We start from the raw sequence: 27,030 nt of genomic DNA, 5'->3' as shown, positions 1-27,030 counted from the left end.
GCTCAGAGTCATTTGAACCATTTTTCTTCTTCTTGTCGAGCTCTAAACAACATTTTGCAGGGCAGGCGATCTAAGATGTGTTTGAGTGAAGTCGTTAAGAACGTGAGTGAAGTGAGTCGCTGTGTGCTGTGTGCAGCTGCAGTGCTGCGCCGCGGTGGGCCCCGGGGACTACCGCGCGGTGGACCCGACGCGGCTGCCCACGTCGTGCTGCGTGCCGGCCGGCCCGCACCAGGGCCACTGCGAGGCGGTGTTCCAGCGCGGGTGCGCGCAGCCGCTGGCCGACGCCCTGGGGGACCTCGCTGCCACCTCCGCCGCCGTCACGGGCGCCGCCGCTGCTGCCACGGTCAGCCTGGTTACCCTGCAGCGCAGCCTCATTTCGTTTCTCGTCCATAAAAGCATACGATCTGAACAACGCTCTTCTCTCCCTACTAGCTCAGTCCCATCCGTGCCAGTAGGAGTACAAATTACTTTCTGGACCGAAATTGACCTTGAACGTGGTCATTAACCTTCAAGGTAATCACGTGATCATCACATGATCATGGAGGTCGTGCGTGACGTCATCAGTGATCTTGAACTCATGACATCATTCAACAGAATCAATCACTCAATAACTGGAAATGAAACACGCCCCCCCTCCTCCAAGTTCCTGCCCTCCCTCTCTCTCTATCTCCAGCCAATCACAGTGCAGTATTAAACATCCAAGATGGCGGACATAGCCCAATTGCACTAATAAAAAATTAAAAACTCCCTCTTCCACTCTCCCATACTCCTACCTCCAGTTAATCTTAGCACATTATTAAGAATTCAAGTTGGTGGAAATAGCCCAATTATCTTAATGGTAAATTTAAAATCCTATTGCCTCATCTTTCCAACCAACCAGAGAGTAATACTAAGGCGATGTGTAAAAAAATGTCAAATTACATTAAACATAAACTTTCCCCTCCCTCCTCCCTCTCTTCAATCAAACATGGTGTAGTATTAGAAATAGTGCTCACTGACAGATGAAGTTTATTATGCTGATTTCTAGATACAAATACAGTCGTCAAATTAATGACTAAAACGTAACAGTCAGCTCTGAAGGAAGTATTCCAGTGCTATTTCCATGTGCAAATAGTTACAAATAACATGATAAACTGACAGTTGACATCAGAAGTTAGACCTAGAGAATTGCTGTCGTAAAAATAATCTGACCAGCGTTATACCTGCACAAAACACATATTAGTTAAAATACAACACAAAGCAGACAAGCACACAAGCAAATTGTCAGTCTGAATATAGTTAATGGTGCCTATTCTTGATGGAAGTCACAATACACCCTCAGATTAATTATTTCCACATTTATACTGTTCTCAAGCACAATTTTAAGATGGACAAAGATAATGTATCACTCGAAAAATGTAACAGTTGACAATTACTGCTATTATTACAGATGCATCAGACCCACTGGAGATTATGTACAATAACAACTTTCGACTCAATTTGCAACTAGAACTATAGTGCCAAGGGTCTCTAAACCGTTTGTAGACTTCATTTCCTGTAATCAACTATTACCCCTTAGACTGCTACAGACATGCTGTCTGTATTCCCTCGCTGTACTGCTCGCCTAATGCTGCTACCTCTGCTGATAGACGGCATTCTGGACGCTACGAAATAATTATCTTTCAATTTTAAGAAAACTATTAGGTAAAAATATTATTTTTTTCCAATCTTAAAGTATGATACTTTCGCTCGATAACAGACTAAATATCTGTCCCTTATTCCTAACAGTTATTGTGCTGTATGAAATCAAGTTAAGCATAGCATGAGGTGTTAAAGAATTTGCAGAAGTGAAAATGCACTGTGTGGACTTCGCATATGATTGATTTTAGCGTACATATGAAATGCAGATAAGGTATCGAAATATTGTTTAAAAGTGAGAATAGAATTTTCTTCTCAACATATTGGTTATCTTATACATCCGGTAGAGAGTCGCATGCGATGTGTTCAGTTCTGTCCATGTGGGCCTGCCAGTTGCTATGAAATACTTATCATTCAATTTTAGGGAAACTATTTGGTGAAAAAGAATTTGACTTTTGCGCATATCACCATCTGATATCATCACTCGATAAATGACTGACTTTATTTTCGTTGCTCATCAAGGATACTGAGCTGCATTAAATTAAGTAAAGCATTGCAAGAAATTGTAAACATTTTCCAGAGATAAAAACGCACTGTGTGGACTTTTCATATGACTGAGTTTAGCTCATACGTTACTGTGTATGAAACGTAGAAAAGATGTCGAGATTTTATTTAAAATTGATAGCAGGACGATATCTCGTTGCGTTCTCTAGATATTGGTTTTTATATGCGGTGGATGGACACACACAGTGTGCCCAATTCCACAACATGCGCATCGGGAATTATGTTGTCACAACAATCGCACACAAAGAAGCATGTATACTGCATGTTAAGTACACGAAACTTTTTTATTCACCGAGATACGGAAGTAACACAACTGCAGCAGTGAGAGCGTCGACAGAACGAGACATGTAAACAAGTGAATAGCGGTTAAGGAAAACCCAAAGGCTGTGTTTAAATCGTCCTCTGCACCTGGGGAGTGCAGGAGCGAGACAAATTAACTCGTCCACAGTAGTCAAAGTATTAAATAACACCATCATGTAATAAAAATACGTGATACACACAACATACCCGAAAGGCAAACAAATATTTGCAGGGAAGGAAAAAGACGATCGGTTTTAGGACGGAATAAAGTATTTTACTCTGATGTATAACTGAAACTGGACAACAACGTTCTTTGTTTATACACACTCGCGAGACGACCAATGACGGTAACAGAAAGATGTGACATCTCCAAAAACAATGTCAGAGTTGATATCTCGAAACAACAAAGAAAATTATTTTTTTCTTACTGAGAGTGATAGGCAACTGATTCTTTAAACATACTTTGGCCTTAGGTGTTTTATCAAGCTGTATACATTTCCTTCATAAGCTTGTGTCAGATCCATTTCCTTTCCTTAATATGATTCACAGTGTGCAAAGAGGTATTTTAAAAGTTCCAGCGGTCTTTTATAATCGATAAACAACCAATAACAGCGCGCTTCCCCACTTTCAAATATGCTGCACTCAGTTTAGCTTTGTATGTGTGCCTTATATACACTCCTGGAAATTGAAATAAGAACACCGTGAATTCATTGTCCCAGGAAGGGGAAACTTTATTGACACATTCCTGGGGTCAGATACATCACATGATCACACTGACAGAACCACAGGCACATAGACACAGGCAACAGAGCATGCACAATGTCGGCACTAGTACAGTGTATATCCACCTTTCGCAGCAATGCAGGCTGCTATTCTCCCATGGAGACGATCGTAGAGATGCTGGATGTAGTCCTGTGGAACGGCTTGGCATGCCATTTCCACCTGGCGCCTCAGTTGGACCAGCGTTCGTGCTGGACGTGCTGACCGCGTGAGATGACGCTTCATCCAGTCCCAAACATGCTCAATGGGGGACAGATCCAGAGATCTTGCTGGCCAGGGTAGTTGACTTACACCTTCTAGAGCACGTTGGGTGGCACGGGATACATGCGGACGTGCATTGTCCTGTTGGAACAGCAAGTTCCCTTGCCGGTCTAGAAATGGTAGAACGATGGGTTCGATGACGGTTTGGATGTACCGTGCACTATTCAGTGTCCCCTCGACGATCACCAGTGGTGTACGGCCAGTGTAGGAGATCGCTCCCCACACCATGATGCCGGGCGTTGGCCCTGTGTGCCTCGGTCGTATGCAGTCCTGATTGTGGCGCTCACCTGCACGGCGCCAAACACGCATACGACCATCATTGGCACCAAGGCAGAAGCGACTCTCATCGCTGAAGACGACACGTCTCCATTCGTCCCTCCATTCACGCCTGTCGCGACACCACTGGAGGCGGGCTGCACGATGTTGGGGCGTGAGCGGAAGACGGCCTAACGGTGTGCGGGACCGTAGCCCAGCTTCATGGAGACGGTTGCGAATGGTCCTCGCCGATACCCCAGGAGCAACAGTGTCCCTAATTTGCTGGGAAGTGGCGGTGCGGTCCCCTACGGCACTGCGTAGGATCCTACGGTCTTGGCGTGCATCCGTGCGTCGCTGCGGTCCGGTCCCAGGTCGACGGGCACGTGCACCTTCCGCCGACCACTGGCGACAACATCGATGTACTGTGGAGACCTCACGCCCCACGTGTTGAGCAATTCGGCGGTACGTCCACCCGGCCTCCCGCATGCCCACTATACGCCCTCGCTCAAAGTCCGTCAACTGCACATACGGTTCACGTCCACGCTGTCGCGGCATGCTACCAGTGTTAAAGACTGCGATGGAGCTCCGTATGCCACGGCAAACTGGCTGACACTGACGGCGGCGGTGCACAAATGCTGCGAAGCTAGCGCCATTCGACGGCCAACACCGCGGTTCCTGGTGTGTCCGCTGTGCCGTGCGTGTGATCATTGCTTGTACAGCCCTCTCGCAGTGTCCGGAGCAAGTATGGTGGGTCTGACACACCGGTGTCAATGTGTTCTTTTTTCCATTTCCAGGAGTGTATATTTTACCCTTGTGAAACATAAAGAAGTATACTTTTTGGAAAATGATACACAATTTACAGGGTGTCCACCATTCTCCCTAGGTGACCAGCGTTCCCCTTTGGGTGGCCACTGTGACCACCATCCCCCTCTGAACTGTCACCATTCCTCCTTCAGTTAGTCACCATTCCTGCTAGGTGACCATCATCCCCACTTTTGGTTCCCATCAGACCCTCACTACTCTGCCCTCTGGTTGGTCACCATTCCCCTTTGGATGATCACCATTCTCCTACTACTTGACCACCATTCCCCTTTTGGATAGCCACTATCACCCCTTTAGGTGTCCACCATTCCCCTTCTAGCTGGCCATCACTCCCCCTTTGGCTGTTCTCCATTCCCCTTAGGTGATACCATTCCTCCTTTGGGTGGGCGCCAGTCCCCCTAGGTGGCCACCATTCCTCCTTTGGATAGGCAGCAATCCCCTTAGGTGGCCACCATTCCTCTACTAGATGGCCATCATTTTTAGGTTACCACATTTTTCCTCTTTGATTGGTCACCACTCCCCTTCAGGTGGCCACCAATCCCCTACTAGAGGGTCATCATTCCCCCTTGGTCACCACCATCCCCCTTTTGGGTTGTCACCAATCCTCCTAGGTGGCCACCATCCCCACTTTCCATGGCAATTCTTTGGTTGGTCACCATTACTCTGTAGGTGGTCGCCATTCCCCTGCTAGGTAGCCATATCTCCCCCTGGGTGACCATAATTCCTACGTTGGGTCTTCGCCAAATCTCTTAGGTGGCTCCCATCGTTGTACTAGATGTCCACGATTCCTAGGTGACCACCTTTCTCCTCTTTGGTTGATCACCATTCCCCTTTAGGTGGCCACAATTCTCCCTAGGTGACCATAATTTTCCCTTGGGGTGGTCACCAACCCCCCAGGTAGCCACCATTCCCCCTTTCAATGGCAATTATTCCTGTGTTTGATGGACACCATTCCCTCTGGGTGGGCACCATTCTCGTACTAGGTAGCTACAACTCCCCCAGGTGACCCCATTTACCAATTTGGGTGATCGCCAATCCCCATAGATGGCCACCATTCCATTTTTGGACTCTAAACCCCCTAGGTGGTCACCATTCCACCTTTGGATGGCCACTATTATCCCTTGGGTTGGTCACTATCCCATCTGTGGATGACCACCAATTGCCCTAGGTGGCCACCATTCTCCACTTTGCTCAGATGCCATTCTCCTACCAGGTGGCCACCACTCCACATCTACATCTACATCTACATCCATACTCCGCAAGCCACCTGACGGTGTTTGGTGGAGAGTACCTTGAGTACCTCCTTGTTTCCCCTTCTATTCCAGTCTCGTATTATTCGTGGAAAGAAAGATTGTCGGTATGCCTCTGTGTGGGCTCTAATCTCTTTGATTTTATCCTCATGGTCTCTTCGCGAGATATACGTAGGAGGGAGCAATATACTGCTTGACTCCTAGGTGAAGGTATGTTCGAAACTTCAACAAAAGCCCGTACCGAGCTACTGAGACTCTTGCAGAGTCTTCCACTGGAGTTTCTCTATCATCTCCGTAACGCTTTCGCGATTATTAAGTGATCCTGTAACAGAGTGCGCTGCTCTTGGTTAGATCTTCTCTATCTCTTCTATCAACCCTATCTGGTATGGATCCCACACCAGTGAGCAGTATTCAAGCAGTGGGTGAACAAGTGTACTCTAACCTACTTCCTTTGTTTTCGGATTGCATTTCCTTAGGAGGAGGAGGAGGAGGAGATTAGTGTTTAACGTCTCATCGACAACGAGGTCATTAGAGACGGAGCGCAAGCTTAGGTGAGGGAAGGATGGGGAAGGAAATCGGCCGTGCCCTTTCAAAGGAACCATCCCGGCATTTGCTGAAGCAATTTAGGGAAATCATGGAAAACCTAAATCAGGATGGCCGGAGACGGGACTGAACCGTCGTCCTCCCGAATGCGATTTCCTTAGGATTCTTCCAATGAATCTCAGTCTGGCATCTGCTTTACCGACGATTAATTTTATACTGTCATTCCATTTTAAATCACTCCTAATGCCTACTCCCAGATAATTTATGAAATTAACTGCTTCCAGTTGCTGACCTGCTATATTGTAGTTAAATGATCAAGGATTTTTCTTTCTATGTATTCGTAGTGCATTACACTTGGCTACATTGAGATTCAATTGCCATTCTCTGCACCATGCGTCAATTCATTGCAGATCCTCCTGCATTTCAGTACAATTCTCTATTGTTACAACATCTCGATATACTACAGTATCATCCGCAAAACGCCTCAGTGAACTTCCGATGTTATCCACAAGGTCATTTATACATGTTGTGAATAGCAACGGTCCCACGACGCTCCCCTGCAGCACACCTGAAACCACTCTTACTTCAGAAGACTTCTCTCCATTGAGAATGACATGCTGCGTTATGTTATCTAGGAACTCTTCAATCCAGTCACAAAATTGGTCTGATAGTTCATATGCTCTTACTTTGTTCGTTAAACGACTGTGGGCAACTGTATCAAACGCCTTGCGGAAGTCAAGAACCACAGCATCTACCTGGGAACCCATGTCTATGGCCCTCTGAGTCTCGTGGACGAATAGCGCGAGCTGGGTTTAACACGATCGTCTTTTTCGAAACCCATGCTGATTGCTACAGAGTAGATTTCTAGTCTCCAGAAAAGTCATTATACTCGAACATAATACGTGTTCCAACATTCTACAACTGATCGACTTTAGAGATATAGGTGTATAGTTCTGCACGTCTGTTCGACCTACCTTCTTGAAAATGGGGATGACCTGTGCCATTTTCCAATCGTTTGGAACGCTATGCTCTTCTAGAGATCTACAGTACACCGCTGCAAGAAGGGGGGCAGGTTCTTTCGCGTACTTTGTGTAAAATCGAACTGGTATCCCATCAGGTCCAGCGGCCTCTCCTCTTTTGAGTGATTTTAATTGTTTTCTATCCCTCTGTCATCTATTGCGATATCTACCATTTTGTTATGTTTGCGACAATCTAGAGAAGGAACTACTTCCTCTGTGAGATATATTTAGAAAAAGACATTTAGAATTTCGGCCTTCAGTCAGTCATCCACTGTTTCGGAACCATTTTGGTCACAGAGTGTCTGGACATTTTGTTTTGATCCACTTACCGCTTTGACATAAGACCAAAATTTCTTAGGATTTTCTGCCATGTCAGCACATAGAACTTTACATTTGAATTCGTCGAACGCCTCTCGCATAGCCGTCCTCACACTACATTTCGCTTCATGTAGTTTTTGTTTGTCTGCAATGCTTTGGCTATATTTATGTTTGCTGTGAAGTTCCTTTTGCTTCTGTAGCAGTTTTCTAACTTGATTATTGGACCATGGTGGATCTTCTCCATCTCTTATGATCTTGCTTGGCACATACTCATCTAATGCATTTTGTACGAAGGTTTTGAACTTTGTCCATTGATCCTCAACTCTATCTGTACTTGAGATAAAACTTTTCTGTTGAACTGTCAAGTTCCCTGAAATCTGCTTTTTGTCACTTTTGCTAAACAGAAAAAATGTAAGAGGAAGAAATAAATTTATATAAAGGCCATACTAAGTCCAGATCTGACATTATCTGCATACTACAAAAATATTGTAATATTTTAAGAAAGGTCATTAAAATGTCAAGAAGAACATATGGAAATTAATAACGTAGATAATAAGATTAAAACTATATTGGGTATTGTCAAACAGGAGACTTGACAGCGAGTCAGTGTACAAGATATTGTGATAATTAAGCTAAATGACAATGTGTGACTGATAATTCACAAGCTGTGAGTACTTTCAACAATCACTTTCCAAATGTTGGAGCAAAAATGTGATTAAATGTTTCAGTTGAAGAAGCAAGAGAATATATTAAAAATGTAATTCCACAAAACATGAAGCAACTAGAAATTAATAGAGATATAAAAATTCTAAAAAACCAAAGCTCATGTGGCACTGATGGAATTACAGACCGAATTCTGAAAAATTATGTCAACACAATAAGTAATATCATTAGTGATGTTTGTGATACATCACTGATGGATGCATTCTTTACAGACAGGTTAAGGGGCTCCGGAACGCCCTATACTTGCAATGTTAAAATAACGCTTATAAATTACATCTTTCCTCACAAAGTATTTGAGGTAGGAAGTTGAACTTTTTACAGATTATTTATTGGAATGTGGGCTACAACTTAACACAGGGATTTTAGAAAATTTTAGTTCAGTTATTAAAGATGACTTTTTTCAATTGTAATGGAAATTCACAACATTTTTTGAAATTTTTTATTTATATATTCAAAAATATATAGTTTTTTGGGAAAAGGCTGTGTTAAATTATGCAGAAGGTACTGTGTAACATTTACTGAAAGTTTGAAACAAATATGTTTGGAAGATCCTTAGAAAACATGTAATTAGTATGAGAAAATAAAAGTTTTGGGAATCGAGCGACAAAGATTGGATTAACTTTTTAGTGCATTCCAGGTCCATAGGATGGATTATCTTCATCCTCTGCAAACTCCTCCTCCAGCTTCCTCTTGTTCCTCCTCCTGTTTACTCTTGCTTGTATTTCTAGACTCTTTACAGCCCTGTCTGCAGCCCGAAGGCGTTCCTTGTCTAAAGCAAGCATCGCTCGTTGTTGTGTTCGTAGATTTTGCTACCATTTTCTTCAGTTGCAGTTACTGCAACACTGTTCCAAAAGGTGGTCATGTATGAACACTTATCACATTTCAGTTGTATTTCACTAGCAAGTCCTACGTGCTTTATTATGGAGAGTTCCAGACCAACTTCACTACAATGAATACATCTTACACAGTTTGAAAAAATTCCTTTGAGAACCGACATATCAAATATTTCATTCACATCCGATTCGCCCATAAAACATTCATAGTTTTCACTCATTGAACCAAGCTTCTTCTGTGAAGTATTTTCTTTCCCACTTTGACCGCTATGGGCTGGTGTACTTGAGAGGTTAGGTTCACTCACTTGGTTATCGTCTTTATTGTTTACAGTAATAACACATACCTTTGGCTTTCCAACATTTCTCCTTTTCTTAAAAGCCTTCAGAGGATTTATAATAACTGTACTTTTACTCTTTATTATACTTCAACAAAACAGAGACTCAAGAAACAGAATTAATTACGAATATTTTCGAGATAACGACAGAGTAAATAAACATGAAACAATCGACAATCACACCAGCGATATATATTGAACCATCACAGGTTAGCCACAACACATACTTTATCTCACATCACTAAAATGTACCTGATGAACACGAACGTTAATAATAACACCATTTGACAGCAGTTTAACAGCGCCACAGTGGGTCATGCCCATGTAGAACACATTTCAAAAAAAATTTAAAAATAGTTGTAGTCTTCAGAATTGAATAAATTATATATCTATTAAAAGGTAATAGTCTGCAGATTCAGAAAACGCAAAAAAGTAAAAATTGAGCTTTTCATGATTTTGAGCCTTTCCGGAGCCCCTTAAAATATGTAGTTGTTAAATCTCTTCATAAGAAAGGTGACAACAAAGACTTGAGTAATTACTACCCATTTTCCTTATTCACATCTTTTTCCACGATATTCGAAGAAAGTAATGTATTCAGGAATAGTCTCACAGTGAAGTAGAAACAATTTACTTAGCATATCTCAGTTTGGCTTCAAGGACGTTTGCTTGGCAAATTTCTATTTATACATTCACTCTTCCAATAGAACAAGTCTTAAATAATAAATCATCATCAGCTGGTATTTTTTTTATCTTTCCAAGGCGTTTGATTATTTAGATCATGTTACTCTCTAAGAAAAACTCAAATTTTATTGAGTTGAAAGCTTTATATACAGCAGGTTTGAATCATAGTTAACAAACTGAATGCAGAAAGTTGCACTAATTGAGGCAGACAATATTGGATGGATAGAAAATATTAATGACTGGGAAGGAATCACAAATGGAGTCCTACAGTATTCAATTTTGGGTCCACTCCTACCCCTTGTATATGTGAATGACTTTCAACTTAACGTTCACCAAGCAGAGTTGGTACTTTCTGCAGATGATGCTGGTATTATAATGCTGTGGTATATCAAGAGGATGTAACAATGGAAAATTGTACTGAAATGCAGGAGGATCTGCAACGAATTGACGTATGGTGCAGGGAATGGCAACTGAATCTCAATGTAAACAAGTATAATGTGCTCTGAATACATAGAAAGAAAGATCCCTTATCATTTAGCTACAATATAGCAGGTCAGCAACTGGAAGCAGTTAATTCAATAAATTATCTGGGAGTATGCATTAGGAGTGATTTAAAATGGAATGATCATATAAAGTTGATTGTCGGTAAAGCAGATGCCAGACTGAGATTCATTGGAAGAATCCTGAGAAAATGCAATCCGAAAACAAAGGAAGTAGGTTACAGTACACTTGTTCGCCCACTGCTTGAATACTGCTCAGCATTGTGGGATCCGTACCAGATAGGGGGAGAGAAGATCCAATGGAGAGCAGCGCGCTTCGTTACAGGATCATTTAGTAATCGTGAAAGAGTTACGGAGATGATAGATAAACTCCAGTGGAAGATTCTGCAGGAGAGACACTCAGTAGCTCGGTACGGGTTTTGTTGAAGTTCTGAGAACATACCTTCACCGAGGAGTCAAGCAGTACGTTGCTCCCTCCTAAGTATATCTCGCGAAGAGACCATGAGGATAAAATCAGAGAGATTAGAACCCACACAGAGGCATACCGTCAATCCTTCTTTCCATGAACAATACGAGACTGGAATAGAAGGGAGAACCGATAGAGGTACTCAATCCACCCTCCGCCACACACCGTCAGGTGGCTTGCGGAGTATGGATGTAGATGTAGATGTAGAATCCCTTCAGAGGAAACAACAGAAGAAATTGTAAATGAATTTTCTCAAAGATGGGTTGAGTGGTTCTCAGAAAGTGGGCTCTCTCGAAATTTTGAAAAACACACTATATTCACTTCTGTTCTGCACAACAAATGGAGTCATACCAGCAACTGATATAGCATATGAACAAGAGTCAGCAAATAGGATAGAATGCATCAAATTTTTGACTGTATGTATTGATAAAAACTTGAACTGGAGGAAATATATTACAGAACTTTTCAAACAATGAAGTTCAGCTACTTTTGCTCTTCACGAGATTGCTAATCTTGGAAACAAACAAATTAATCTCCTAATATATTTTACATATTTCCACTAAACAGTGTCTTACAGAATGATTTTCTGCAGTAACTCACCACTTAGAAAGAGAGTGCTGATTGTACCAAAGTGACCAGTAAGGATAATATGAGGTGCTCGTCCATGGACATCTTGTAGGTCGCTGTTCAAAGAGCCAGACCACCACAAATACACTCCTGGAAATGGAAAAAAGAACACATTGACACCGGTGTGTCAGACCCACCATACTTGCTCCGGACACTGCGAGAGGGCTGTACAAGCAATGATCGCACGCACGGCACAGCGTACACACCAGGAATCGCGGTGTTGGCCGTCGAATGGCGCTATCTGCGCAGCATTTGTGCACCGCCGCCGTCAGTGTCAGCCAGTTTGCCGTGGCATACGGAGCTCCATCGCAGTCTTTAACACTGGTAGCATGCCGCGACAGCGTGGACGTGAACCGTATGTGCAGTTGACGGACTTTGAGCGAGGGCGTATAGTGGGCATGCGGGAGGCCGGGTGGACGTACCGCCGAATTGCTCAACACGTGGGGCGTGAGGTCTCCACAGTACATCGATGTTGTCGCCAGTGGTCGGCGGAAGGTGCACGTGCCCGTCGACCTGGGACCGGACCGCAGCGACGCACGGATGCACGCCAAGACCGTAGGATCCTACGCAGTGCCGTAGGGGACCGCACCGCCACTTCCCAGCAAATTAGGGACACTGTTGCTCCTGGGGTATCGGCGAGGACCATTCGCAACCGTCTCCATGAAGCTGGGCTACGGTCCCGCACACCGTTAGGCCGTCTTCCGCTCATGCCTCAACATCGTGCAGCCCGCCTCCAGTGGTGTCGTGACAGGCGTGAATGGAGGGACGAATGGAGACGTGTCGTCTTCAGCGATGAGAGTCGCTTCTGCCTTGGTGCCAATGATGGTCGTATGCATGTTTGGCGCCGTGCAGGTGAGCGCCACAATCAGGACTGCATACGACCGAGGCACACAGGGCCAACACCCGGCATCATGGTGTGGGAAGCGATCTCCTACACTGGCCGTACACCACTGGTGATCGTCGAGGGGACACTGAATAGTGCACGGTACATCCAAACCGTCATCGAACCCATCGTTCTACCATTCCTAGACCGGCAAGGGAACTTGCTGTTCCAACAGGACAATGCACGTCCGCATGTATCCCGTGCCACCCAACGTGCTCTAGAAGGTGTAAGTCAACTATCCTGGCCAGCAAGATCTCTGGATCTGTCCCCCATTGAGCATGTTTGGGACTGGATGAAGCGTCGTCTCACGCGGTCTGCACGTCCAGCACGAACCCTGGTCCAACTGAGGCGCCAGGTGGAAATGGCATGGCAAGCCGTTCCACAGGACTACATCCAGCATCTCTACGATCGTCTCCATGGGAGAATAACAGCCTGCATTGCTGCAAAAGGTGGATATACACTGTGCTAGTGCCGACATTGTGCATGCTCTGTTGCCTGTGTCTATGTGCCTGTGGTTCTGTCAGTATGATCATGTGATGTATCTGACCCCAGGAATGTGTCAATAAAGTTTCCCCTTCCTGGGACAATGAATTCACGGTGTTCTTATTTCAATTTCCAGGAGTGTACATATTTGCTTTATTCACTAATGAAATTTGTCACAAACAGTCCATCGAAATTTTAAAATAATGCTGGGATCCATATCTAGAACACTAGAGCAAAAAAATGACCTTAATTTCACACTATTAAAGCAATCAGGGGCACAGGAAGGAGTTCAATATGCAGAAAAATCTGTGAGCTGTTGCCCAATAACATAAAACGTCTGACAGATCACAGAGCAAATTTTGGATGTAAGTTAAAATCATTTGTCCTGGACAATGTAGTAGAATGAGTAGCACTAAAAAAATAGTGTGTTCATTAATGTTAACCCACTGAACATATACACAGCCTGTAAATTGACTCATTCTACATCATTTAGATAAAAGAATCGTTCAACTGATTTATGGAACATGCAGTTAAGTAACTGATAACAATGTGATAACCTTGAAAATTTATGATCGCATTCAAGGTCAAAGTGCATCAGGATGCCCAGGTAGTGGGACTATCACGTTTCTAACTGGCCCAAAACAGGCATAGTGCTACTATTACTACTACTAATACTAGTACTACCACCACCACCACCACCACCTCAACTATCACCACCACCACCACTGCCGCCACTACTACTACCACTACTACTACTACTCAAGCCTGTATGTGCAACAAAAGTCATTATTAGCTTCTACACAAGATGTGATGATTTTCTATCAGACGTTTTCCTTAATAATGGATTGCATTTCAAATTCTCAGGTGTTCTGCCGGATTGAGTCGTTGGTTCTGAACTTATTTTTGATTAAAATTGTTGTCGCAATATTCAGGTGATTACTGATGAATGCTGATTAGTATTTTCAACTCGAACCAGCGATTGCTGACAGAGGGGTTGAGGCTGTCCTAGATTGTACGCTGTGAAACAAAGCAGATACTGTCTTACCTTGACGTGTGTCCCTCTGTTTCCATGGATGAATTGCGTTTCCTTAAGGCTTTGCAATCCATCTCAGCTTGGTACTTCCATTTCCTACTTATGACCTATGTGATCATTTCACTTTAGATCGCTCTGGACGGGTAATTATAGGTATTTTGTTATTGTTATGGTTTCCAGTAACTTTTTGCCATTTTTTTTAATGTTCAACTTGGTGTCCTTACACCAACTGACGATACTTTGCAAGTATGTCCGCATTTCGATAGAGTCCTCTGGCATTGCAAATGTCTTATGGGCAACAATATCGTCTGGAGTTCCCGCCGTTGCCTACCTCGCTCTGAGTCTCATGCATGAACAGGGCGAATTGAAGTTTGCAAGATCTTGTTTTCCTCAGTCCATGATGATGTCTATCCATGGAAGTTTCGTTCTGCAAAAATGTCATCATATGTGAGCATAAAAGTTTCCCAAAATTATGCAATAGAATGATTTCAGCTATAAAAAAAAGAAATGATCATATGGCATTATTGGCTGGAAGATTTGTCAGATGACCCTCTTTGAAAACAGAAATTACCTGCACTTTGCTCCTGTCACTCGATACTCTTCAATGCTCCATTAATCTGCTAGAAAGGGAGCAAGTACTCTTGCTTGACGTGTGTAGCAATTTATGGCTATCTCATCCGTTCAAGATCCCTTCACTGAAAAGCCGTTTTAGTAGACTTTCTATTCCATGAACAATTTACTCAATATCTACCATTTCAGGGCTAATGCCTTGACTGAAAGGAGAGGTTTTACTATAGTAGTGAAAAAATTTCTGAAAACTGAATTCAGGATTTCAGTCTGCTATGTCATCTTCCGTTTCGGCACCAGTATGGTCAGTAGACGGTCAAATATTGTGATATCTATCACAATGTGGAAGGGGGCTCTGAGCACTATGGGACTCAACTGCTGAGGTCATTAGTCCCCTAGAACTTAGAACTAGTTAAACCTAACTAACCTAAGGACATCACAAACATCCATGCCCGAGGCAGGATTCGAACCTGCGACCGTAGCGGTCTTGCGGTTCCAGATTGCAGCGCCTTTAACCGCACGGCCACTTCGGCCGGCAATGTGGAAGGGTTTCGTGTGATACAGAGAGCAAATTTTAATTATTTATAGATTTACAATTTATACACTGGAATTGTGATGCTGGAGCTCTGTAAGGAGGATACTAATAATTTTTTTTAACCATCTGTGAACCACCGTTGTGTGGTTGTGTGTGCTTATGGAGACGGGAAGCTGTCCCTCTCCACAATATCAGCTCACAACTTCTAACTGGATGTTCCAGGTATCACTGGTAACTGGCCACTGTTTACAAAGTGTGGCCTTGGTTATGTAAGAACATATGTATTTTGACAGATAATACGTGTTAGTGATGTGTTGCGTTTGCAGAGTGGTGCTGTCGAGAACATGAATAGCATCAAAGTGAATGATTTCCTGTCTTGGAAACTAATTTTTTAAGATTTCTATCATGCTCATTATGTCTGAACTTTAAGAAAAACTGTGGCAGCGTGGAACAGGCTTCAAAATCCGTGAGTCTTCGTTTCATAAGCGGTTCAATAAAGGTGGAGAGGTGCTACTTCGCTTAATAATTCGTGAATACGAATTCGTAATATTTTTATAAATGTTATTAACATTACTGAAAAGACACACAAGAGTAACGTCATACAAACTGTAGGATAACACACCAGTGTCAAGTGTTTTTTCAGTGATAATATATAAAATATTCTCTCAAGAACCAACGGAACCGTCAGTTAATGCAATACTATTAATAGTTAATTTATTTAACTTAGGATATGTGTCAAATTTCACTTCTGCTGCTAACAGTGTGGCTAACCTTTTTGTTCTGGTGTTTCAGTTATCCATCCTGGTGATTGCCGCCTTCTACGCTGCAGAGATTCGAAAAAGAACTGAAACCACAGCGGAACCGGCTGATGCACAACAGACCCTTTTGAGGAACCTCAGACCAAGAGACGGATAACGTAAAGTCAACGTACCACACAGAAATTTATGTAATTCGGTAACGGTTGTTCGTTTGGGTATTGTGAAACCATGAAAGACAATGTCTCAGTGTACGAGCATACTAAGCTCGTATTTATGAGAAGAAATTCTGTTCTGAGTACAATTTGTTCAATAACATCAGTCTTTTACATATGCTCTGTAACAGCGGAGGGATACATTAGTTTTCCAGTAATTGTTCAGTGGTAATGCTTTGATTGTACCTATTTATGCAGTTTACTAGATTTTATACAGAGAGCGACAGAACTTTTCGCATGTAATAGAGATAATTGTTCATATGAAACTGAAAAATCTCTACAACATTTTATTAAGACATCTGACCAAGTAATGCATGTACCATAATATATAATTTATTTCCATTAGAAAGCAAAAGTAAGTCACACAAAGATTTTCTGGAATAAAGTAAACTGTCAACACTCATATTGTTTTAGCTATCCTTTTGAAGTGTCGCTCGCATTTTCAGCAGTCGGGCAAACTCAAGACGCCAGCCAAAAGAAGTGTGCGTCTAGTACCGCTGGCTGCACTGTATCGTGCCCTATTTCGGAGGAAATCACTCGCAACGTTCACCTACAATGGATGAATCGTAGTAATAACATTTCTTCTCAGGAGAGGGAGTCGTAAAACTTAAGGAACACACACTGTGGACATAATGGAATTCCCGTAATTTCAGTATGAAAGATTGTCATTCCAGGCACATGCTTTCCATCCCTGTGCTCTTGCAACTGGTTTCCCGTAGATAGGAATAGACTTTTCTTTCAACTTTTCCTCAATATGGACTAATGGTAACACCAAGCGGAAGCAAGAAACGTATTTCCTGGTGGTAAAATTACACAGTTTTCTATTAGAAACGAAAACAAAACAAAAAACTGTGTTAATAGCGAAGTATCCAGAATATTTCATTTCCGCCTATTGGTGAAAACGCCATTGAAATTATGAAATAGGTGTACAAAGAAATATGCATAATGTACAGACGTGTAAGTACTGTATCCAAATTAAGAAATATTGTCCCAGGCAGTTCATGTAGGCTGTGAGCAGTTGTTTCGCGCGTTCTATGACAACGCCTCTTTATAGCTCTATAGACAACTATAGTTTTCGCCCGTAGCCGTTTGCACTTCACAGCTGAAAGCTGTCAACGTTCTCCCAGGAGTCAGGGATTTCCTTAAGTTGACTCCGCTGCAGCATGCAGCTTACGCATGATGCAGCATTTTTTCATGTATCTTTTGAACTATATATTGTGCAATAACATATTCGTGTAGGTATATTCAGCAGCACGTTTCGATACTATCAGAAAATATGTTGCAAATGGAGTTAATAGCAAAGTAATAATAAATTTAGAAGACATGCATAGCGGCAATTTTTCACGCATCTCAGTACTTACGATGTCACATCTCCAGATCCAAACTAGGTGGGGATGGTGGTTCTTATCTTCACAACGATCGTTGCCTGACAGGATGGAATATTTGTACCAAGTTCGGTTGAAATTGGTCCAGTGGTCTAAAAGGTGATGTGGAACACACACACACACACACACACACACACACACACACACACACACACATATGCACTTTTATAATATGTGTGGAGACTGCTTACACTACACTCGTCCGCCCTCTTCCGAAGTACTGCTGTGTGGTGTGGAATACGCATCAGGTAGGATTAACGAAGATCATCGAAAAATTTCAATGAAGGGCAGCTCGTTTCGTATTACCACCAAATAGGAAAGAGAGGGCCACGTATATGATACGCAAATTGGGGTGACAATCGTTAAAACAAAGAAGGTTTTCCTTGCGGCAGGATCTTCTCATGAAATTTCAATCATCAACTTTCTCCTCAAAGTCTGAAAATATTTTGTTGGCCCCACTTACAAACGGAGGAATGATCATCGTAACAAAATAGGAAAAATCAAAGCTCACACGAAAGAATTTAAGTGCTTTTTTTCTTGCACGATGTTGGAGAGTGGAACGGTAGAGAAATACCTTGAAGGTAATTCCGTGAACCCTCTGCCAGGAACTTAACCCTGAATTGCAGAGTAATCGTGTAGAAGGAGATTTAGATTCCACAACCGCCTTGGGCTATGTGACAGTGGGTTCTTCGTATATCACAATGAGCCCTCATACCTGTCCTACTTTTACTTTCACGTTCTTTTAGCAAAACATATGTAGCACGAAGCAAGATACTGATTGACCTTTCTAAGAACATAGGCTCTCGGAGTTGTACTAGTAACCCATGACGTGATGCACTACACGCTTCTCTTGTACCGTATTCCATTGGAGTTGGATGGGCATTTCAGCAATGTTTTCGCACTTGCTAAACCACCCCATGGCAAAGCGCGCAGCTTACAAACTTTTATCAAGGCTAATAGGTAAGTGTCCCAAAACAAGAAGCAGAAGTATCGGTCATATGAAGGTTATGTAAACTGTCTCCTTCAAGGGTGGACTACGATTGTCCCCAAGGAACGTCAGTCCAGCATCTGTCATTCCTACAATTCGTTTCATGTGGCCGTTTCATTTTAAATCGCACCATACGCATACCCTTAGACTGCTAATGATTTAACTGTTTCCAGTGGCCACATAGTAGGGTACGGTTGCTGTCAATAGGCCAACTCAGTTTCTCTGTCCATATTGAAAATAGGTGCAATCTGGTGGTCATTAAGCGTACCACATGTTGCCAATGATTCACCATCTTAGTTGTGAGTTGTTCCACGAAGACACAAAGCTACAGTGAAAGAAGGTAATATTTTCACTATGTTCTTGTAATTGGCATATTAATGATTGAAACGTCAGGGTGCTACACTGATAATTAGAAAATTTCTGCAGCAATCATTGGAAAGTATGAGCAATCACATCATTTTGTCATATCTGTATCTATTCTATGCTAATGGTGAAACTGTGAAACCATCGTGTGTCTTTATCTGTCTGAACACACTATCTCCAAAAACATAAAAAAAAATTTCATGGGGTTTTTCACAGATAAGCTTAGCTTGAGGCAAAATAGAGGCTTTATTTAATCAGAATCATAACACGGAAGAAAGGTATCGTAATTTAACACTTTATCTAAAATCGAATGCCCAGAGTTTTGGTTTATACGTTTAATCTTCATAGTGTAGTACACCAAAGAACCAACAGAAAGCGCTGTTAATTTTCTAGTACACCAAAGAACCAATCGATGGCGTTTTTAGGGATTTTTAACTTAGTGTCAAGATGTATTTTGGGAAGCTTAGTCAGTGATATCATTAAGCACCACAATCTTATATTCATGAATACACACTAACAGATAATTTACTTGGCTAGTATATACGAATTTACTGATTTCACCGCGTGTGTTAGAAATTTAACACTTCTTTTGCTTCTTTCAAGGGACTTCATTTACATTCTTTGCTATGTTGTTGTGGTCGTTGTTGTGGTCTTCAGTCCTGAGACTGGTTGGATGCAGGTCTCCATGCTACTCTATCCTGTGCAAGCTTTTTCATCTCCCAGCACCTACTGCAACCTACATCCTTCTAAATCTGCTTAGTGTATTCATCTCTTGGTCTCCCTCTACGATTTTTACCCTCCACGCTGCCCTCCAATACTAAATTGGTGATCCCTTGATGCCTCAGAACATGTCCTACCAACCGATCCCTTCTTCTGGTCAAGTTGTGCCACAAACTTCTCTTCTCCCCAATCCTATTCAATACTTCCTCATTAGTTATGTGATCTACCCATCTAATCTTCAGCATTCTTCTGTAGCACCACATTTCGAAAGCTTCTATTCTCTTCTTGTCTAAACTATTTATCGTCCATGTTTCAGTTCCATACATGGCTACACTCCATACAAATACTTTCAGAAATGACTTCCTGACACTTAAATCTATACTCGATGTTAACAAATTTCTCTTCTTCAGAAACGCTTTCCCTGCCATTGCCAGCCTACATTTTATATCCTCTCTACTTCGACCATCATCAGTTATTTTGCTCCCCAAATAGCAAAACTCCTTAACTACTTTAAGTGCCCCATTTCCTAATCTAATTCCCTCAGCATCACCCGACTTAATTAGACTACATTCCATTATCCCTGTTTTGCTTTTGTTGATGTTCATCTTATATCCTCCTTTCAAGACACTGTCCATTCCATTCAACTGCTCTTCCAAGTCCTTTGCTGTCTCTGACAGAATTACAATGTCATCGGCGAACCTCAAAGTTTTTATTTCTTCTCCATGAATTTTAATACCTACTCCGAATTTTTCTTTTGTTTCCTTTACTGCTTGCTCAATATACAGACTGAACAACATCGGGGAGAGGCTACAACCCTGTCTTACTCCCTTCCCAACCACTGCTTCCCTTTCATGTCCCTCGACTCTTATAACTGCCATCTGGTATCTGTACAAATTGTAAATAGCCTTTCGCTCCCTGTATTTTACCCCTGCCACCTTTAGAATTTGAAAGAGAGTATTCCAGTCAACATTGTCCAAAGCTTTCTCTAAGTCTACAAATGCTAGAAACGTAGGTTTGCCTTTCCTTAATCTTTCTTCTAAGGTAAGTCGTAAGGTCAGTATTGCCTCACGTGCTCCAGTGTTTCTACGGAATCCAAACTGATCTTCCCCGAGGTTGGCTTCTACTAGTTTTTCCATTCGTCCGTAAAGAATTCGTGTTAGTATTTTGCAGCTGTGACTTATTAAACTGATAGTTCGGTAATTTTCAAATCTGTCAACACCTGATTTCTTTGGGATTGGAATTATTATATACTTCTTGAAGTCTGAGGTTATTTCGCCTGTTTCATACATCTTGCTCATCAGATGGTAGAGTTTTGTCAGGACTGGCTGTCCCAAGGCCGTCAGTAGTTCCAATGGAATGTTGTCTACTCCGGGGGCCTTGTTTCGACTCAGTTCTTTCAGTGCTCTGTCAAACTCTTCACGCAGTATCATATCTCCCATTTCATCTTCATCTACATCCTCTTCCATTTCCATAATATTGTCCTCAAGTGCATCGCCCTTGTACAGGCCCTCTATATACTCCTTCCACCTTTCTGCTTTCCCTTCTTTGCTTAGAACTGGGTTTCCATCTGAGCTCTTGATATTCATACAAGTCGTTCTCTTATCTCCAAAGGTCTCTTTAATTTTCCTGTAGGCAGTATCTATCTTACCCCTAGTGAGATAGGCCTCTACATCCTTACATTTGTCCTCTAGCCATCCCTGCTTAGCCAATTTGCACTTGGTGTCGATCTCATTTTTGAGACGTTTGTATTCCTTTTTGCCTGCTTCATTTACTGCATTTTTATATTTTCTCCTTTAATCAATTAAATTCAATATTTCTTCTGTTACCCAAGGATTTCTAATAGCCCTCGTCTTTTTACCTACTTGATCCTCTGCTGCCTTCACTACTTCATCCCTCAAAGCTACCCATTCTTCTTCTACTGTATTTTCTCCCCCATTCCTGTCAATTGTTCCCTTATGTTCTCTCTGAAACTCTGTACAACCTCTGGTTCTTTCAGTTTATCCAGGTCCCATCTCCTTAAATTCCCACCTTTTTGCAGTTTCTTCAGTTTTAATCTACAGGTCATAACCAATAGATTGTGGTCAGAGTCCACATCTGCCCCTGGAAATGTCTTACAATTTAAAACCTGGTTCCTAAATCTCTGTCTTACCATTATATAATCTATCTGATACCTTTTAGTATCTCCAGGGTTCTTCCATGTATACAACCTTCTTTCATGATTCTTAAACCAAGTGTTAGTTATGCTAAGCAAACCGAATTTATTAAGTTCCCTTTGTGATTTGGGTGCCTATTCATTACATTTTTATTTCAATTTTTACAAATAAAAATTCCTAGAAAACATTCAAGTCTTTTTGAATACATCAGGAAGGCCAAAAGACTGAGAACTATGCAGTCTCAAAAATCCAATGAAGATCGTGAGGCGAGACTCACTGCAGCTAGAGAACATCAGGCTTTAACTTACTCTTTGGGAGCTCCTCATCGATAGCATCACGCATTATCTCGCCTCTCGGAACCCTTCACTCACAGAGGCTTAAAGTTACTTTTCTCCAATGTATCACCATAGAAGCGGAAATTTTTATGGGGAGTGACGCGGGTGAACTAGTTTTTTGTACCTTGAATCCTGCTTGTTCACAAAAAATTACCATTTTGCTTTAAGAAATGTAAGTAATTCCCCGTGAGCTTACGTTATGCTATGGCCGCAAACAACGCACAAGACCAGACGCTGAGTTTTTTGGGCTTGGACCTTGGTGTCAGTTGTTTTTTGCCTGGCCAACTCTCTGTCGCTCTTTTCCCTGTTAGTGAAGCAACAAGCTCATTCTCATCCCCAGTGATACTAATTCAAGTGTTGCATAAAAACAATCTTTATAAGTCAAAAATAAATGCAATGTGCACAAAGTCTCAGGCACAGATGTACTGGGTGATCAACAAGTCAGTATAAATTTGAAAACTGAATAAATCACGGAATAATGTAGATAGAGAGGTACAAATTGACACACATGCTTGGAATGACATGGGGTATTATTAGAAACAAAAAAATACAAAAGTTCAAAAAATGTCCTACAGATGGCGCTCCATCTGATCAGAATAGCAATAATTAACATAACAATGTAAGACAAAACAAATATGATGTTCTTTACAGGAAATGCTCAGTATGTCCACCATCATTCCTCAACAATAGCTGTACTCGAGAAATAATGTCGTTAACAGCACTGTAAAGCATGTGCGGAGTTTTGGTGAGGCATTGGCGTCGGATGTTGTCTTTCAGCATCCCTAGAGATGTCAGTCGATCACGATGCACTTGCGACTTCAGGTAACCCCAAAGCCAATAATCGCACGGACTGAGGTCTGGGGACCTGGGAGGCCAAGCATGACGCAAGTGGCGGCTGAGCACACGATTATCACCAAACGACGCGCGCAAGAGATCTGTCGGACATTTTGTGAACTTTATTATTTTTTTTTATTCTAATAAAACCCCATGTCATTCCAAGCATGTGTGTCGATTGTTACCTCTCTATCTACATTATTCCGTGGCTTATTAAGTTTTCACATTTATACTGACTTTTTGATCACCTGGTAGATAAATACCTGAGCAATTCCAGGTTTCTCACCCAGATGACAACATAAAGTTATGTGGATGGAGACTAGGTGTTGCTAAGCGATGCCTTAGATTTGCCTTGAATAAGCCACTTTGTTTCCATAAATGAGATAGTGTGTCAATGATGGGAGCTATATTCGCACATACTGTCATACAACTGTTAGCGTTATGGACCAGACAAACACAATAGTTAACTTAATGAGTAATCATTACTTGAATAGTAAGCAACGATCAATGAGAAAACTTATTAAATAATAACAGTCAATCTATTAATGATTAACTGAACAATTAATTTGGAAGCATCGATTGAGTAACAGCAAATTAAATGACGATTAACTGAATAACGAGTAATTAAATCACAATGTGTAATATTTAATTTAATGAATCATACATTTTGTTTTGTTTATCCTGGGGAGTACGCTACTTCTGTCTGCTGCTTTTCTTTAACACTCTATTTGATGGGGCTGTTTCATTTAGTAATAATGAGTCATAAAGTGACAACAACCAATTTATTAATCATTTATAATTAGTACTAGTAATTAAAACCTATATATACTACTTGTAAGGTTTCTGTCCTGTATGGCTCCAGACGTGAAATATAGAGTATGAGCTGTGCTTTAGCTACAGCACAAAATGGAGATATGGCTATCAGTGTGGCTGCCTGGACCTATAGCGCACCAAGAACAGCGTTACAAAGACGTTTAGTTGGGAAAACCTATTTTGCTGCAGCGAACAGTCAAGTTATTGGAAGTACAGCTGATATGCTCATGGCATTGGAGGAGGAACTAGTTGCACAAGTCCAGAAGACAGAAGAATTATGTTTAACTTTACACAGAAAAAAACTGCGTTTACTGCATTTTGAGATAGCAGGCAGGAACGAGGTTCCACACAGATTCGATAGATAAAAAAGAACCGCCGGGAAAAATGGTATTATTCAGTTATGAAGAGACGCTCTGAGCTTTGTGTCAGCCAGAACCGACTTCGTTTGATCGAGCAAAGGACTTTAACAGGGAGAACATATGTCACTTGTTCGATATACCAGGAAAGCCTTTTTATGAAAACCTGCTCAGCGCAGCATGAGTACTAACGTTGATGAGACAGTTTATCAACGTTTCAGAAGAAACCAAGACAGTTGCTTGTCCACAAAGGTAGAAGGGCAGAGGGATGAAATAGCTAGTAGTGGAACAGTTACCACTAGTATTGCAGTTAACTGCACAAGCTCAGCTGGTCAGTATGTCCCACCTCTAATGATTTAGAAACGTTCAAATTCGGCAGAAGGGTTAGAAGATAGAGCTTCGCCAGAAACAATTTTTGCCTACAACCCAGAAAGCGGATATGTCAATAAGGATATACACTGAGGTGACAAAAGTCATACGATAGCGATATGCACATGTCCAGATGCTGTTAGTATGGCGTACACAAGGTGTAAAAGGGCAGGGTATTGGCGGAGCTCCCATTTGTACTCAGGTGATTCATGTGGAAACGTTTCCGATGTGATTAGGGCCGCACGACGGGAGTTAACAGACTTTGAACGCGGAATGGCAGTTGGAGCTACACACATGGCACATTTCATTTCGGAAATCGTTAGGGAATTCAATACTCCGAGATTTACCATGGACAAAACAGTGGCCGACTGAATTCACTTAACAACCGAGAGCATCGAAATTTGCGTGGAGTTGTCAGTGTTTACAGTCAAGCAATACTGCGTGAAATAACCGCAGAAATCAATGTGGGACGACCGTTACGACAGTACGGCGAAATTTAGTGTTAATGGGCTATGGCAGCAGACAACCGACATAAACGCCTTTGCTAACAGCGCGACATCACCTGCAGCGCCTCTCCTGGACTCGTACCATGTCAGTTGGACCCTAGACTACTGGAAAACTGTGGCCTGGTCAGCCGAGTCCTGGATTCAGTTGGTAAGAGCTGATGGTAAGGTTCGATTGTGGCGCAGACCCCATGAAGCCATGGACTCAAGTTGCCAACAAGGCACCGTGCAAGCTGTTGGTGGCTCCATAATGATGTGGGCTGTGCTTAAATGCAATGGACTGGGTCTTCTGGTTAAACTGAACCGATAATTTACTGGAAACTGTCATGTTCGGCTACTTGGAAACCATTTGCAGCCATTCATGTACTTCATGTTATGGATGACAATGCGCCATGCCACTGGGCCATAGCTGTTCCCGATTTGTTTGAAGAACAATCTGGACAGTTCGAGGGATTGATTTGGTTTCCCACATCACCTGACATGAATCCCATCGAACATTTGTGTGACAAAAGCGACAAGTCACTTTGTGCACGAAATCCTGCACCGGGAATGCTTTTGCAGCTATGGACGGATATGCATGGACCAATATTTCTGCACGGTACTTCCATTGGCTTGTTGAGTCAATACAACATTGAGATGCTGCCCTACGCCGGGAAAAAGGAGGTCCGAAGCGATATTAGGAGGTATCTCACGACTTTTGTCGCCTCAGTGATTTGTGAGGTGGTTGAGGAATTCTGTCAATGCAGTCCATCCGTCAATGGAAAGAAAGTTTTGTTTCTGCTCGATGGCCATTCACCCCACACAAAGAATCAAGTTGCTTTGATACCACTCTAGAAGCAGTGTCACCCTGTTCTCACTGTCAGGCAACACTACCTGTAAGCTACAACCACTGGATCTCTCTTTTTCAAATCTTTTGGTAGTCACTACATTGCAGAGATAGAGAAGTTTCTATTGAAAAAACACAGTGGAGGCAAATCTTAAGTTGTTACACAATTTCGTGTTGTGCCTCTCTCTGATAAAGGATATAGACGGGCTGCAAAATTGGAACCATAGTGAATGGTTTTGCAAAAACAGGAGTTTGACCAGTAAACAGGAATTTTTTCGAGATTGCCATTTTGTAGCTGTGAAGCAGCCAGAAACAAATAATTTTCCTGTGAGAGCAACACGTCTCAATGAACTAAGTCAGGAACCAGATAGGCCTTGGTACAATACTGTTGTCTCAGCATCTAGATTAGAGTAGATTATTTTTTCGTTCCATAGATCCGTGCTGAGGAGATCCTCGTGGATGTAGAACATGCCAATTTTTTTTAAAGCTGAAATAACAATACTAATAGTATGAATATATACAATACATCATTTGTTTCTATTAAAAAATTCGTCAGTGGAGTAGAAGGAGTTGGCCACTAGTACGTCTTTCAGGCTTCTTTTAACCTGATCTTTATTTGTGACTAAATTTTTAATGTTTGCTGGCAAATTATTCAAGATGAGTGTTCCTGAGTAGTGGACCCCTTTTTGAACTGAAGTAAGTGCTTTTAAGTCCTTGTGCAGATCATTTTTGTTCCTGGTATTGTATGTATGAACCGAGCTGTTTGTTGGAAAAAGAGATATATTATTTAGGACAAATTTAATTAAGGAGTAAACATACTGAGAGGCAATAGTTAGTATACCCAGTTCTTTGAAGAGGTTTCTACAGGACGTCCGTGAATTTACACCACAAATAATACATATTACACACTTTTGGAGTCTGAAAACTTTTGTTTGACTTGAAGAGTTACTCCAAAATATTATACCATATGACATTATGGAATAAAAGTAGGCAAAGTATGCAAGCTTTTCATTTTTATGT

The 27,030-nt window shown here is 41.9% G+C and overlaps 1 long non-coding RNA gene across 1 annotated transcript; it reads left to right on the top strand.

Annotated features, from left to right (window-relative positions):
• The first annotated feature begins 266 nt into the window (after window positions 1-266).
• On the top strand, window positions 267-16,768 carry LOC124593799. Its single transcript, XR_006978148.1, has 2 exons — window positions 267-343; window positions 16,188-16,768. It is a non-coding gene; the product is annotated as an uncharacterized LOC124593799 (long non-coding RNA).
• The last annotated feature ends 10,262 nt before the right edge of the window (window positions 16,769-27,030 follow it).

This window comes from Schistocerca americana, chromosome 1 (genome assembly GCF_021461395.2).
Source record: "Schistocerca americana isolate TAMUIC-IGC-003095 chromosome 1, iqSchAmer2.1, whole genome shotgun sequence".
Classification (NCBI taxonomy): Eukaryota; Metazoa; Arthropoda; class Insecta; order Orthoptera; family Acrididae; genus Schistocerca; species Schistocerca americana.
This window is presented reverse-complemented; position numbering and strand designations above follow the sequence as displayed.